General features: G+C 36.9%; 29 non-coding genes across 29 annotated transcripts; all 29 read left to right on the top strand.

Annotated features, from left to right (window-relative positions):
- The first annotated feature begins 29 nt into the window (after positions 1-29).
- On the top strand, positions 30-102 carry TRNAT-UGU (transfer RNA threonine (anticodon UGU)). The gene has a single exon. It is a non-coding gene; the product is annotated as a tRNA-Thr (tRNA).
- A 385-nt stretch (positions 103-487) lies between these two features.
- On the top strand, positions 488-560 carry TRNAT-UGU (transfer RNA threonine (anticodon UGU)). The gene has a single exon. It is a non-coding gene; the product is annotated as a tRNA-Thr (tRNA).
- Positions 561-1,174: 614 nt separating this feature from the next.
- On the top strand, positions 1,175-1,247 carry TRNAT-UGU (transfer RNA threonine (anticodon UGU)). The gene has a single exon. It is a non-coding gene; the product is annotated as a tRNA-Thr (tRNA).
- Positions 1,248-1,403: 156 nt separating this feature from the next.
- TRNAT-UGU (transfer RNA threonine (anticodon UGU)) lies at positions 1,404-1,476 on the top strand. The gene has a single exon. It is a non-coding gene; the product is annotated as a tRNA-Thr (tRNA).
- Positions 1,477-1,859: 383 nt separating this feature from the next.
- Positions 1,860-1,932, top strand: TRNAT-UGU (transfer RNA threonine (anticodon UGU)). Its single transcript has one exon. It is a non-coding gene; the product is annotated as a tRNA-Thr (tRNA).
- Positions 1,933-2,778: 846 nt separating this feature from the next.
- TRNAT-UGU (transfer RNA threonine (anticodon UGU)) lies at positions 2,779-2,851 on the top strand. The gene has a single exon. It is a non-coding gene; the product is annotated as a tRNA-Thr (tRNA).
- Positions 2,852-3,465: 614 nt separating this feature from the next.
- TRNAT-UGU (transfer RNA threonine (anticodon UGU)) lies at positions 3,466-3,538 on the top strand. Its single transcript has one exon. It is a non-coding gene; the product is annotated as a tRNA-Thr (tRNA).
- A 156-nt stretch (positions 3,539-3,694) lies between these two features.
- On the top strand, positions 3,695-3,767 carry TRNAT-UGU (transfer RNA threonine (anticodon UGU)). The gene has a single exon. It is a non-coding gene; the product is annotated as a tRNA-Thr (tRNA).
- Positions 3,768-4,150: 383 nt separating this feature from the next.
- Positions 4,151-4,223, top strand: TRNAT-UGU (transfer RNA threonine (anticodon UGU)). The gene has a single exon. It is a non-coding gene; the product is annotated as a tRNA-Thr (tRNA).
- An 846-nt stretch (positions 4,224-5,069) lies between these two features.
- On the top strand, positions 5,070-5,142 carry TRNAT-UGU (transfer RNA threonine (anticodon UGU)). The gene has a single exon. It is a non-coding gene; the product is annotated as a tRNA-Thr (tRNA).
- Positions 5,143-5,527: 385 nt separating this feature from the next.
- On the top strand, positions 5,528-5,600 carry TRNAT-UGU (transfer RNA threonine (anticodon UGU)). Its single transcript has one exon. It is a non-coding gene; the product is annotated as a tRNA-Thr (tRNA).
- Positions 5,601-5,985: 385 nt separating this feature from the next.
- TRNAT-UGU (transfer RNA threonine (anticodon UGU)) lies at positions 5,986-6,058 on the top strand. The gene has a single exon. It is a non-coding gene; the product is annotated as a tRNA-Thr (tRNA).
- Positions 6,059-6,672: 614 nt separating this feature from the next.
- TRNAT-UGU (transfer RNA threonine (anticodon UGU)) lies at positions 6,673-6,745 on the top strand. The gene has a single exon. It is a non-coding gene; the product is annotated as a tRNA-Thr (tRNA).
- A 156-nt stretch (positions 6,746-6,901) lies between these two features.
- TRNAT-UGU (transfer RNA threonine (anticodon UGU)) lies at positions 6,902-6,974 on the top strand. Its single transcript has one exon. It is a non-coding gene; the product is annotated as a tRNA-Thr (tRNA).
- Positions 6,975-7,357: 383 nt separating this feature from the next.
- Positions 7,358-7,430, top strand: TRNAT-UGU (transfer RNA threonine (anticodon UGU)). The gene has a single exon. It is a non-coding gene; the product is annotated as a tRNA-Thr (tRNA).
- A 384-nt stretch (positions 7,431-7,814) lies between these two features.
- On the top strand, positions 7,815-7,887 carry TRNAT-UGU (transfer RNA threonine (anticodon UGU)). Its single transcript has one exon. It is a non-coding gene; the product is annotated as a tRNA-Thr (tRNA).
- A 156-nt stretch (positions 7,888-8,043) lies between these two features.
- Positions 8,044-8,116, top strand: TRNAT-UGU (transfer RNA threonine (anticodon UGU)). The gene has a single exon. It is a non-coding gene; the product is annotated as a tRNA-Thr (tRNA).
- A 156-nt stretch (positions 8,117-8,272) lies between these two features.
- Positions 8,273-8,345, top strand: TRNAT-UGU (transfer RNA threonine (anticodon UGU)). The gene has a single exon. It is a non-coding gene; the product is annotated as a tRNA-Thr (tRNA).
- A 616-nt stretch (positions 8,346-8,961) lies between these two features.
- Positions 8,962-9,034, top strand: TRNAT-UGU (transfer RNA threonine (anticodon UGU)). The gene has a single exon. It is a non-coding gene; the product is annotated as a tRNA-Thr (tRNA).
- Positions 9,035-9,419: 385 nt separating this feature from the next.
- Positions 9,420-9,492, top strand: TRNAT-UGU (transfer RNA threonine (anticodon UGU)). The gene has a single exon. It is a non-coding gene; the product is annotated as a tRNA-Thr (tRNA).
- Positions 9,493-9,877: 385 nt separating this feature from the next.
- Positions 9,878-9,950, top strand: TRNAT-UGU (transfer RNA threonine (anticodon UGU)). Its single transcript has one exon. It is a non-coding gene; the product is annotated as a tRNA-Thr (tRNA).
- Positions 9,951-10,564: 614 nt separating this feature from the next.
- Positions 10,565-10,637, top strand: TRNAT-UGU (transfer RNA threonine (anticodon UGU)). Its single transcript has one exon. It is a non-coding gene; the product is annotated as a tRNA-Thr (tRNA).
- A 156-nt stretch (positions 10,638-10,793) lies between these two features.
- TRNAT-UGU (transfer RNA threonine (anticodon UGU)) lies at positions 10,794-10,866 on the top strand. Its single transcript has one exon. It is a non-coding gene; the product is annotated as a tRNA-Thr (tRNA).
- A 383-nt stretch (positions 10,867-11,249) lies between these two features.
- Positions 11,250-11,322, top strand: TRNAT-UGU (transfer RNA threonine (anticodon UGU)). Its single transcript has one exon. It is a non-coding gene; the product is annotated as a tRNA-Thr (tRNA).
- Positions 11,323-11,706: 384 nt separating this feature from the next.
- TRNAT-UGU (transfer RNA threonine (anticodon UGU)) lies at positions 11,707-11,779 on the top strand. The gene has a single exon. It is a non-coding gene; the product is annotated as a tRNA-Thr (tRNA).
- A 156-nt stretch (positions 11,780-11,935) lies between these two features.
- Positions 11,936-12,008, top strand: TRNAT-UGU (transfer RNA threonine (anticodon UGU)). Its single transcript has one exon. It is a non-coding gene; the product is annotated as a tRNA-Thr (tRNA).
- Positions 12,009-12,163: 155 nt separating this feature from the next.
- TRNAT-AGU (transfer RNA threonine (anticodon AGU)) lies at positions 12,164-12,236 on the top strand. Its single transcript has one exon. It is a non-coding gene; the product is annotated as a tRNA-Thr (tRNA).
- Positions 12,237-12,392: 156 nt separating this feature from the next.
- Positions 12,393-12,465, top strand: TRNAT-UGU (transfer RNA threonine (anticodon UGU)). Its single transcript has one exon. It is a non-coding gene; the product is annotated as a tRNA-Thr (tRNA).
- A 155-nt stretch (positions 12,466-12,620) lies between these two features.
- Positions 12,621-12,693, top strand: TRNAT-UGU (transfer RNA threonine (anticodon UGU)). Its single transcript has one exon. It is a non-coding gene; the product is annotated as a tRNA-Thr (tRNA).
- Positions 12,694-12,789: the final 96 nt, after the last annotated feature.

Below are 12,789 nucleotides of genomic sequence, written 5' to 3'. Positions count from 1 at the left end.
ATTCAGCATTAATCTCGCTTCACAACAAGGGCTCCGTGGCGTAGTGGTAAAAGCGCCTGTCTTGTAAACAGGAGATCATGAGTTCGATTCTCGTCGGAGCCTCGTTGTTATGATACTTGATAGAGTTTTCGTAGCAATTAAATTTTGAAAAACTTGAAATAATGGTTGCTTGAGATATGCATATATGCAAACAATAGGGTAAAACTGCAAATGAGTTTAATTGCTGAAATATTCAGCATTAATCTCGCTTTACAACAAGGGCTCCGTGGCGTAGTGGTTAAAGCGCCTGTCTAGTAAACAGGAGATCATGAGTTCGATTCTCGTCGGAGCCTCGTTGTTATGATACTTGAACTAGCTTTCGTAGCTATTAAATTTTGAAAAACTTGAAATAATGCTTGCTTGAGATATTCATATATGCAAACAATAGGGTAAACTCAAATGAGTTAAATTACAGAAATATTCAGCATTAATCTCGCTTCACAACAAGGGCTCCGTGGCTTAGTGGTTAAAGCGCCTGTCTTGTAAACAGGAGATCATGAGTTCGATTCTCGTTGCAGCCTCGTTGTTATGATACTTGAACTAGTTTTCGTAGCTATTAAATTTTGAAAAACTTGAAATAATGGTTGCTTGAGATATGCATATATGCAAACAATAGGGTAAAACTGCAAATGAGTTAAATTGCTGAAATATTCAGCATTAATCTCGCTTTACAACAAGGGCTCCGTGGCGTAGTGGTTAAAGCGCCTGTCTAGTAAACAGGAGATCATGAGTTCGATTCTCGTCGGAGCCTCGATGTTATGATACTTGAACTATTTTTCGTAGCTATTAAATTTTGAAAAACTTGAAATAATGGTTGCTTGAGATATGCATATAAGAAAACAATAGGGAAAACTGCAAATGAGTTAAATTGCTGAAATAATCAGCATTAATCTCGCTTCACAACAAGGGCTCCGTGGCGTAGTGGTTAAAGCGCCTGTCTAGTAAACAGGAGATCATGAGTTCGATTCTCGTCGGAGCCTCGTTGTTATGTTACTTGAACTAGCTTTCGTAGCTATTAAATTTTGAAAAACTTGAAATAATGCTTGCTTGAGATATGCATATATGCAAACAATAGGGTAAACTCAAATGAGTTAAATTACTAAAATATTCAGCATTAATCTCGCTTCACACCAAGGGCTTCGTGGCTTAGTGGTTAAAGCGCCTGTCTTGTAAACAGGAGATCATGAGTTCGATTCTCGTCGGAGCCTCGTTGATATGATACTTGAACTAGTTTTCGTAGCTATTAAAATTAGAAAAACTTGAAATAATGGTTGCTTGAGATATGCATATATGCAAACAATAGGGTAAAACTCAAATGAGTTAAATTACTGAAATATTCAGCATTAATCTCGCTTCACAACAAGGGCTCCGTGGCTTAGTGGTTAAAGCGCCTGTCTTGTAAACAGGAGATCATGAGTTCGATTCTCGTCGGAGCCTCGTTGATATGATACTTGAACTAGTTTTCGTAGCTATTAAATTTAGAAAAACTTGAAATAATGGTTGCTTGAGATATGCATATATGCAAACAATAGGGTAAACTCAAATGAGTTAAATTGCTGAAATATTCAGCATTAATCTCGCTTTACAACAAGGGCTCCGTGGCGTAGTGGTTAAAGCGCCTGTCTAGTAAACAGGAGATCATGAGTTCGATTCTCGTCGGAGCCTCGATGTTATGATACTTGAACTATTTTTCGTAGCTATTAAATTTTGAAAAACTTGAAATAATGCTTGCTTGAGAAATGCGTATATGCAAACAATAGGGTAAACTCAAATGAGTTAAATTACTGAAATATTCAGCATTAATATCGCTTCACAACAAGGGCTTCGTGGCTTAGTGGTTAAAGCGCCTGTCTTGTAAACAGGAGATCATGAGTTCGATTCTCGTCGGAGCCTCGTTGTTATGATACTTGATAGAGTTTTCGTAGCAATTAAATTTTGAAAAACTTGAAATAATGGTTGCTTGAGATATGCATATATGCAAACAATAGGGTAAAACTGCAAATGAGTTAAATTGCTGAAATATTCAGCATTAATCTCGCTTTACAACAAGGGCTCCGTGGCGTAGTGGTTAAAGCGCCTGTCTAGTAAACAGGAGATCATGAGTTCGATTCTCGTCGGAGCCTCTTTGTTATGATACTTGATAGAGTTTTCGTAGCAATTAAATTTTGAAAAACTTGAAATAATGGTTGCTTGAGATATGCATATATGCAAACAATAGAGTAAAACTGCAAATGAGTTAAATTGCTGAAATATTCAGCATTAATCTCGCTTTACAACAAGGGCTCCGTGGCGTAGTGGTAAAAGCGCCTGTCTAGTAAACAGGAGATCATGTGTTCGATTCTCGTCGGAGCCTCTTTGTTATGATACTTGAACTAGTTTTCGTAGCAATTAAATTTTGAAAAACTTGAAATAATGGTTGCTTGAGATATGCATATATGCAAACAATAGGGTAAAACTGCAAATGAGTTTAATTGCTGAAATATTCAGCATTAATCTCGCTTTACAACAAGGGCTCCGTGGCGTAGTGGTTAAAGCGCCTGTCTAGTAAACAGGAGATCATGTGTTCGATTCTCGTCGGACCCTCTTTGTTATGATACTTGAACTAGTTTTCGTAGCTATTAAATTTTGAAAAACTTGATATAATGGTTGCTTGAGATATGCATATATGCAGACAATAGAGTAAAACTCAAATGAGTTAAATTACTGAAATATTCAGCATTAATCTCGCTTTACAACAAGGGCTCCGTGGCTTAGTGGTTAAAGCGCCTGTCTTGTAAACAGGAGATCATGAGTTCGATTCTCGTCGGAACCTCGTTGTTATGATACTTGAACTAGTTTTCGTTGCTATTAAATTTTGGAAAACTAGAAATAATAGTTGCTTGAGATATGCATATATGCAAACAATAGGGTAAAACTGCAAATGAGTTAAATTGCTGAAATATTCAGCATTAATCTCGCTTTACAACAAGGGCTCCGTGGCGTAGTGGTTAAAGCGCCTGTCTAGTAAACAGGAGATCATGAGTTCGATTCTCGTCGGAGCCTCGATGTTATGATACTTGAACTATTTTTCGTAGCTATTAAATTTTGAAAAACTTGAAATAATGGTTGCTTGAGATATGCATATAAGAAAACAATAGGGAAAACTGCAAATGAGTTAAATTGCTGAAATAATCAGCATTAATCTCGCTTCACAACAAGGGCTCCGTGGCGTAGTGGTTAAAGCGCCTGTCTAGTAAACAGGAGATCATGAGTTCGATTCTCGTCGGAGCCTCGTTGTTATGTTACTTGAACTAGCTTTCGTAGCTATTAAATTTTGAAAAACTTGAAATAATGCTTGCTTGAGATATGCATATATGCAAACAATAGGGTAAACTCAAATGAGTTAAATTACTAAAATATTCAGCATTAATCTCGCTTCACACCAAGGGCTTCGTGGCTTAGTGGTTAAAGCGCCTGTCTTGTAAACAGGAGATCATGAGTTCGATTCTCGTCGGAGCCTCGTTGATATGATACTTGAACTAGTTTTCGTAGCTATTAAAATTAGAAAAACTTGAAATAATGGTTGCTTGAGATATGCATATATGCAAACAATAGGGTAAAACTCAAATGAGTTAAATTACTGAAATATTCAGCATTAATCTCGCTTCACAACAAGGGCTCCGTGGCTTAGTGGTTAAAGCGCCTGTCTTGTAAACAGGAGATCATGAGTTCGATTCTCGTCGGAGCCTCGTTGATATGATACTTGAACTAGTTTTCGTAGCTATTAAATTTAGAAAAACTTGAAATAATGGTTGCTTGAGATATGCATATATGCAAACAATAGGGTAAACTCAAATGAGTTAAATTGCTGAAATATTCAGCATTAATCTCGCTTTACAACAAGGGCTCCGTGGCGTAGTGGTTAAAGCGCCTGTCTAGTAAACAGGAGATCATGAGTTCGATTCTCGTCGGAGCCTCGATGTTATGATACTTGAACTATTTTTCGTAGCTATTAAATTTTGAAAAACTTGAAATAATGCTTGCTTGAGAAATGCGTATATGCAAACAATAGGGTAAACTCAAATGAGTTAAATTACTGAAATATTCAGCATTAATATCGCTTCACAACAAGGGCTTCGTGGCTTAGTGGTTAAAGCGCCTGTCTTGTAAACAGGAGATCATGAGTTCGATTCTCGTCGGAGCCTCGTTGTTATGATACTTGATAGAGTTTTCGTAGCAATTAAATTTTGAAAAACTTGAAATAATGGTTGCTTGAGATATGCATATATGCAAACAATAGGGTAAAACTGCAAATGAGTTAAATTGCTGAAATATTCAGCATTAATCTCGCTTTACAACAAGGGCTCCGTGGCGTAGTGGTTAAAGCGCCTGTCTAGTAAACAGGAGATCATGAGTTCGATTCTCGTCGGAGCCTCTTTGTTATGATACTTGATAGAGTTTTCGTAGCAATTAAATTTTGAAAAACTTGAAATAATGGTTGCTTGAGATATGCATATATGCAAACAATAGAGTAAAACTGCAAATGAGTTAAATTGCTGAAATATTCAGCATTAATCTCGCTTTACAACAAGGGCTCCGTGGCGTAGTGGTAAAAGCGCCTGTCTAGTAAACAGGAGATCATGTGTTCGATTCTCGTCGGAGCCTCTTTGTTATGATACTTGAACTAGTTTTCGTAGCAATTAAATTTTGAAAAACTTGAAATAATGGTTGCTTGAGATATGCATATATGCAAACAATAGGGTAAAACTGCAAATGAGTTTAATTGCTGAAATATTCAGCATTAATCTCGCTTTACAACAAGGGCTCCGTGGCGTAGTGGTTAAAGCGCCTGTCTAGTAAACAGGAGATCATGTGTTCGATTCTCGTCGGACCCTCTTTGTTATGATACTTGAACTAGTTTTCGTAGCTATTAAATTTTGAAAAACTTGATATAATGGTTGCTTGAGATATGCATATATGCAGACAATAGAGTAAAACTCAAATGAGTTAAATTACTGAAATATTCAGCATTAATCTCGCTTTACAACAAGGGCTCCGTGGCTTAGTGGTTAAAGCGCCTGTCTTGTAAACAGGAGATCATGAGTTCGATTCTCGTCGGAGCCTCGTTGCTATGATACTTGATAGAGTTTTCGTAGCAATTAAATTTTGAAAAACTTGAAATAATGGTTGCTTGAGATATGCATATATGCAAACAATAGGGTAAAACTGCAAATGAGTTAAATTGCTGAAATATTCAGCATTAATCTCGCTTTACAACAAGGGCTCCGTGGCGTAGTGGTTAAAGCGCCTGTCTAGTAAACAGGAGATCATGAGTTCGATTCTCGTCGGAGCCTCGTTGTTATGATACTTGAACTAGCTTTCGTAGCTGTTAAATTTTGAAAAACTTGAAATAATGGTTGCTTGAGATATGCATATAAGAAAACAATAGGGTAAACTCAAATGAGTTAAATTACTGAAATATTCAGCATTAATCTCGCTTCACAACAAGGGCTCCGTGGCGTAGTGGTAAAAGCGCCTGTCTTGTAAACAGGAGATCATGAGTTCGATTCTCGTCGGAGCCTCGTTGTTATGATACTTGATAGAGTTTTCGTAGCAATTAAATTTTGAAAAACTTGAAATAATGGTTGCTTGAGATATGCATATATGCAAACAATAGGGTAAAACTGCAAATGAGTTTAATTGCTGAAATATTCAGCATTAATCTCGCTTTACAACAAGGGCTCCGTGGCGTAGTGGTTAAAGCGCCTGTCTAGTAAACAGGAGATCATGAGTTCGATTCTCGTCGGAGCCTCGTTGTTATGATACTTGAACTAGCTTTCGTAGCTATTAAATTTTGAAAAACTTGAAATAATGCTTGCTTGAGATATTCATATATGCAAACAATAGGGTAAACTCAAATGAGTTAAATTACAGAAATATTCAGCATTAATCTCGCTTCACAACAAGGGCTCCGTGGCTTAGTGGTTAAAGCGCCTGTCTTGTAAACAGGAGATCATGAGTTCGATTCTCGTTGCAGCCTCGTTGTTATGATACTTGAACTAGTTTTCGTAGCTATTAAATTTTGAAAAACTTGAAATAATGGTTGCTTGAGATATGCATATATGCAAACAATAGGGTAAAACTGCAAATGAGTTAAATTGCTGAAATATTCAGCATTAATCTCGCTTTACAACAAGGGCTCCGTGGCGTAGTGGTTAAAGCGCCTGTCTAGTAAACAGGAGATCATGAGTTCGATTCTCGTCGGAGCCTCGATGTTATGATACTTGAACTATTTTTCGTAGCTATTAAATTTTGAAAAACTTGAAATAATGGTTGCTTGAGATATGCATATAAGAAAACAATAGGGAAAACTGCAAATGAGTTAAATTGCTGAAATAATCAGCATTAATCTCGCTTCACAACAAGGGCTCCGTGGCGTAGTGGTTAAAGCGCCTGTCTAGTAAACAGGAGATCATGAGTTCGATTCTCGTCGGAGCCTCGTTGTTATGTTACTTGAACTAGCTTTCGTAGCTATTAAATTTTGAAAAACTTGAAATAATGCTTGCTTGAGATATGCATATATGCAAACAATAGGGTAAACTCAAATGAGTTAAATTACTAAAATATTCAGCATTAATCTCGCTTCACACCAAGGGCTTCGTGGCTTAGTGGTTAAAGCGCCTGTCTTGTAAACAGGAGATCATGAGTTCGATTCTCGTCGGAGCCTCGTTGATATGATACTTGAACTAGTTTTCGTAGCTATTAAAATTAGAAAAACTTGAAATAATGGTTGCTTGAGATATGCATATATGCAAACAATAGGGTAAAACTCAAATGAGTTAAATTACTGAAATATTCAGCATTAATCTCGCTTCACAACAAGGGCTCCGTGGCTTAGTGGTTAAAGCGCCTGTCTTGTAAACAGGAGATCATGAGTTCGATTCTCGTCGGAGCCTCGTTGATATGATACTTGAACTAGTTTTCGTAGCTATTAAATTTAGAAAAACTTGAAATAATGGTTGCTTGAGATATGCATATATGCAAACAATAGGGTAAACTCAAATGAGTTAAATTGCTGAAATATTCAGCATTAATCTCGCTTTACAACAAGGGCTCCGTGGCGTAGTGGTTAAAGCGCCTGTCTAGTAAACAGGAGATCATGAGTTCGATTCTCGTCGGAGCCTCGATGTTATGATACTTGAACTATTTTTCGTAGCTATTAAATTTTGAAAAACTTGAAATAATGCTTGCTTGAGAAATGCGTATATGCAAACAATAGGGTAAACTCAAATGAGTTAAATTACTGAAATATTCAGCATTAATATCGCTTCACAACAAGGGCTTCGTGGCTTAGTGGTTAAAGCGCCTGTCTTGTAAACAGGAGATCATGAGTTCGATTCTCGTCGGAGCCTCGTTGATATGATACTTGAACTAGTTTTCGTAGCTATTAAATTTTGAAAAACTTGAAATAATGGTTGCTTTAGATATGCATATATGCAAACAATAGGGTAAAACTCAAATGAGTTAAATTACTGAAATAATCAGCATTAATCTCGCTTCACAACAAGGGCTCCGTGGCGTAGTGGTTAAAGCGCCTGTCTAGTAAACAGGAGATCATGAGTTCGATTCTCGTCGGAGCCTCGTTGTTATGATACTTGAACTAGCTTTCGTAGCTATTAAATTTTGAAAAACTTGAAATAATGGTTGCTTGAGATATGCATATAAGAAAACAATAGGGTAAACTCAAATGAGTTAAATTACTAAAATATTCAGCATTAATCTCGCTTCACAACAAGGGCTTCGTGGCTTAGTGGTTAAAGCGCCTGTCTTGTAAACAGGAGATCATGAGTTCGATTCTCTTCGGAGCCTCGTTGATATGATACTTGAACTAGTTTTCGTAGCTATTAAATATAGAAAAACTTGAAATAATGGTTGCTTGAGATATGCATATATGCAAACAATAGGGTAAAACTCAAATGAGTTAAATTACTGAAATATTCAGCATTAATCTCGCTTCACAACAAGGGCTCCGTGGCTTAGTGGTTAAAGCGCCTGTCTTGTAAACAGGAGATCATGAGTTCGATTCTCGTCGGACCCTCTTTGTTATGATACTTGAACTAGTTTTCGTAGCTATTAAATTTTGAAAAACTTGATATAATGGTTGCTTGAGATATGCATATATGCAGACAATAGAGTAAAACTCAAATGAGTTAAATTACTGAAATATTCAGCATTAATCTCGCTTTACAACAAGGGCTCCGTGGCTTAGTGGTTAAAGCGCCTGTCTTGTAAACAGGAGATCATGAGTTCGATTCTCGTCGGAACCTCGTTGTTATGATACTTGAACTAGTTTTCGTTGCTATTAAATTTTGGAAAACTAGAAATAATAGTTGCTTGAGATATGCATATATGCAAACAATAGGGTAAAACTGCAAATGAGTTAAATTGCTGAAATATTCAGCATTAATCTCGCTTTACAACAAGGGCTCCGTAGCGTAGTGGTTAAAGCGCCTGTCTAGTAAACAGGAGATCATGAGTTCGATTCTCGTCGGAGCCTCGTTGTTATGATACTTGATAGAGTTTTCGTAGCAATTAAATTTTGAAAAACTTGAAATAATGGTTGCTTGAGATATGCATATTTGCAAACAATAGAGTAAAACTGCAAATGAGTTAAATTGCTGAAATATTCAGCATTAATCTCGCTTTACAACAAGGGCTCCGTGGCGTAGTGGTAAAAGCGCCTGTCTAGTAAACAGGAGATCATGTGTTCGATTCTCGTCGGAGCCTCTTTGTTATGATACTTGAACTAGTTTTCGTAGCTATTAAATTTTGAAAAACTTGAAATAATGGTTGCTTGAGATATGCATATATGCAGACAATAGGGTAAAACTCAAATGAGTTAAATTACTGAAATATTCAGCATTAATCTCGCTTCACAACAAGGGCTCCGTGGCGTAGTGGTTAAAGCGCCTGTCTTGTAAACAGGAGATCATGAGTTCGATTCTCGTCGGAGCCTCGTTGCTATGATACTTGATAGAGTTTTCGTAGCAATTAAATTTTGAAAAACTTGAAATAATGGTTGCTTGAGATATGCATATATGCAAACAATAGGGTAAAACTGCAAATGAGTTAAATTGCTGAAATATTCAGCATTAATCTCGCTTTACAACAAGGGCTCCGTGGCGTAGTGGTTAAAGCGCCTGTCTAGTAAACAGGAGATCATGAGTTCGATTCTCGTCGGAGCCTCGTTGTTATGATACTTGAACTAGCTTTCGTAGCTGTTAAATTTTGAAAAACTTGAAATAATGGTTGCTTGAGATATGCATATAAGAAAACAATAGGGTAAACTCAAATGAGTTAAATTACTGAAATATTCAGCATTAATCTCGCTTCACAACAAGGGCTCCGTGGCGTAGTGGTAAAAGCGCCTGTCTTGTAAACAGGAGATCATGAGTTCGATTCTCGTCGGAGCCTCGTTGTTATGATACTTGATAGAGTTTTCGTAGCAATTAAATTTTGAAAAACTTGAAATAATGGTTGCTTGAGATATGCATATATGCAAACAATAGGGTAAAACTGCAAATGAGTTTAATTGCTGAAATATTCAGCATTAATCTCGCTTTACAACAAGGGCTCCGTGGCGTAGTGGTTAAAGCGCCTGTCTAGTAAACAGGAGATCATGAGTTCGATTCTCGTCGGAGCCTCGTTGTTATGATACTTGAACTAGCTTTCGTAGCTATTAAATTTTGAAAAACTTGAAATAATGCTTGCTTGAGATATTCATATATGCAAACAATAGGGTAAACTCAAATGAGTTAAATTACAGAAATATTCAGCATTAATCTCGCTTCACAACAAGGGCTCCGTGGCTTAGTGGTTAAAGCGCCTGTCTTGTAAACAGGAGATCATGAGTTCGATTCTCGTTGCAGCCTCGTTGTTATGATACTTGAACTAGTTTTCGTAGCTATTAAATTTTGAAAAACTTGAAATAATGGTTGCTTGAGATATGCATATATGCAAACAATAGGGTAAAACTGCAAATGAGTTAAATTGCTGAAATATTCAGCATTAGTCTCGCTTTACAACAAGGGCTCCGTGGCGTAGTGGTTAAAGCGCCTGTCTAGTAAACAGGAGATCATGAGTTCGATTCTCGTCGGAGCCTCGATGTTATGATACTTGAACTATTTTTCGTAGCTATTAAATTTTGAAAAACTTGAAATAATGGTTGCTTGAGATATGCATATAAGAAAACAATAGGGAAAACTGCAAATGAGTTAAATTGCTGAAATAATCAGCATTAATCTCGCTTCACAACAAGGGCTCCGTGGCGTAGTGGTTAAAGCGCCTGTCTAGTAAACAGGAGATCATGAGTTCGATTCTCGTCGGAGCCTCGTTGTTATGTTACTTGAACTAGCTTTCGTAGCTATTAAATTTTGAAAAACTTGAAATAATGCTTGCTTGAGATATGCATATATGCAAACAATAGGGTAAACTCAAATGAGTTAAATTACTAAAATATTCAGCATTAATCTCGCTTCACACCAAGGGCTTCGTGGCTTAGTGGTTAAAGCGCCTGTCTTGTAAACAGGAGATCATGAGTTCGATTCTCGTCGGAGCCTCGTTGATATGATACTTGAACTAGTTTTCGTAGCTATTAAAATTAGAAAAACTTGAAATAATGGTTGCTTGAGATATGCATATATGCAAACAATAGGGTAAAACTCAAATGAGTTAAATTACTGAAATATTCAGCATTAATCTCGCTTCACAACAAGGGCTCCGTGGCTTAGTGGTTAAAGCGCCTGTCTTGTAAACAGGAGATCATGAGTTCGATTCTCGTCGGAGCCTCGTTGATATGATACTTGAACTAGTTTTCGTAGCTATTAAATTTAGAAAAACTTGAAATAATGGTTGCTTGAGATATGCATATATGCAAACAATAGGGTAAACTCAAATGAGTTAAATTGCTGAAATATTCAGCATTAATCTCGCTTTACAACAAGGGCTCCGTGGCGTAGTGGTTAAAGCGCCTGTCTAGTAAACAGGAGATCATGAGTTCGATTCTCGTCGGAGCCTCGATGTTATGATACTTGAACTATTTTTCGTAGCTATTAAATTTTGAAAAACTTGAAATAATGCTTGCTTGAGAAATGCGTATATGCAAACAATAGGGTAAACTCAAATGAGTTAAATTACTGAAATATTCAGCATTAATATCGCTTCACAACAAGGGCTTCGTGGCTTAGTGGTTAAAGCGCCTGTCTTGTAAACAGGAGATCATGAGTTCGATTCTCGTCGGAGCCTCGTTGATATGATACTTGAACTAGTTTTCGTAGCTATTAAATTTTGAAAAACTTGAAATAATGGTTGCTTTAGATATGCATATATGCAAACAATAGGGTAAAACTCAAATGAGTTAAATTACTGAAATAATCAGCATTAATCTCGCTTCACAACAAGGGCTCCGTGGCGTAGTGGTTAAAGCGCCTGTCTAGTAAACAGGAGATCATGAGTTCGATTCTCGTCGGAGCCTCGTTGTTATGATACTTGAACTAGCTTTCGTAGCTATTAAATTTTGAAAAACTTGAAATAATGGTTGCTTGAGATATGCATATAAGAAAACAATAGGGTAAACTCAAATGAGTTAAATTACTAAAATATTCAGCATTAATCTCGCTTCACAACAAGGGCTTCGTGGCTTAGTGGTTAAAGCGCCTGTCTTGTAAACAGGAGATCATGAGTTCGATTCTCTTCGGAGCCTCGTTGATATGATACTTGAACTAGTTTTCGTAGCTATTAAATATAGAAAAACTTGAAATAATGGTTGCTTGAGATATGCATATATGCAAACAATAGGGTAAAACTCAAATGAGTTAAATTACTGAAATATTCAGCATTAATCTCGCTTCACAACAAGGGCTCCGTGGCTTAGTGGTTAAAGCGCCTGTCTTGTAAACAGGAGATCATGAGTTCGATTCTCGTCGGAGCCTCGTTGATATGATACTTGAACTAGTTTTCGTAGCTATTAAATTTAGAAAAACTTGAAATAATGGTTGCTTGAGATATGCATATATGCAAACAATAGGGTTAACTCAAATGAGTTGAATTACTGAAATATTCAGCATTAATCTCGCTTCACAACATGGGCTCCGTGGCTTAGTGGTTAAAGCGCCTGTCTAGTAAACAGGAAATCATGAGTTCGATTCTCGTCGGAGCCTCGTTGTTATGATACTTGAACTAGCTTTCGTAGCTATTAAATTTAGAAAAACTTGAAATAATGGTTGCTTGAGATTTGCATATATGCAAACAATAGGGTAAAACTCAAATGAGTTAAATTACTGAAATATTCAGCATTAATCTCGCTTCACAACAAGGGCTCCGTGGCTTAGTGGTTAAAGCGCCTGTCTTGTAAACAGGAGATCATGAGTTCGATTCTCGTCGGAGCCTCGTTGATATGATACTTGAACTAGTTTTCGTAGCTATTAAATTTAGAAAAACTTGAAATAAAGGTTGCTTGAGATATGCATATATGCAAACAATAGGGTAAACTCAAATGAGTTAAATTACTAAAATATTCAGCATTAATCTCGCCTCACAACAAGAGCTTCGTGGCTTAGTGGTTAAAGCGCCTGTCTTGTAAACAGGAGATCATGAGTTCGATTCTCGTCGGAGCCTCGTTGATATGATACTTGAACTAGTTTTCGTAGCTATTAAATTTAGAAAAACTTGAAATAATGGTTGCTTGAGATATGCATATATGCAAACAATAGG

The sequence above is a fragment of the Phalangium opilio genome, unplaced genomic scaffold, assembly GCF_054372755.1.
Source record: "Phalangium opilio isolate 3A_F unplaced genomic scaffold, DU_Popi_V2 ptg000046l_1, whole genome shotgun sequence".
NCBI lineage: Eukaryota > Metazoa > Arthropoda > Arachnida > Opiliones > Phalangiidae > Phalangium > Phalangium opilio.
This window is presented reverse-complemented; position numbering and strand designations above follow the sequence as displayed.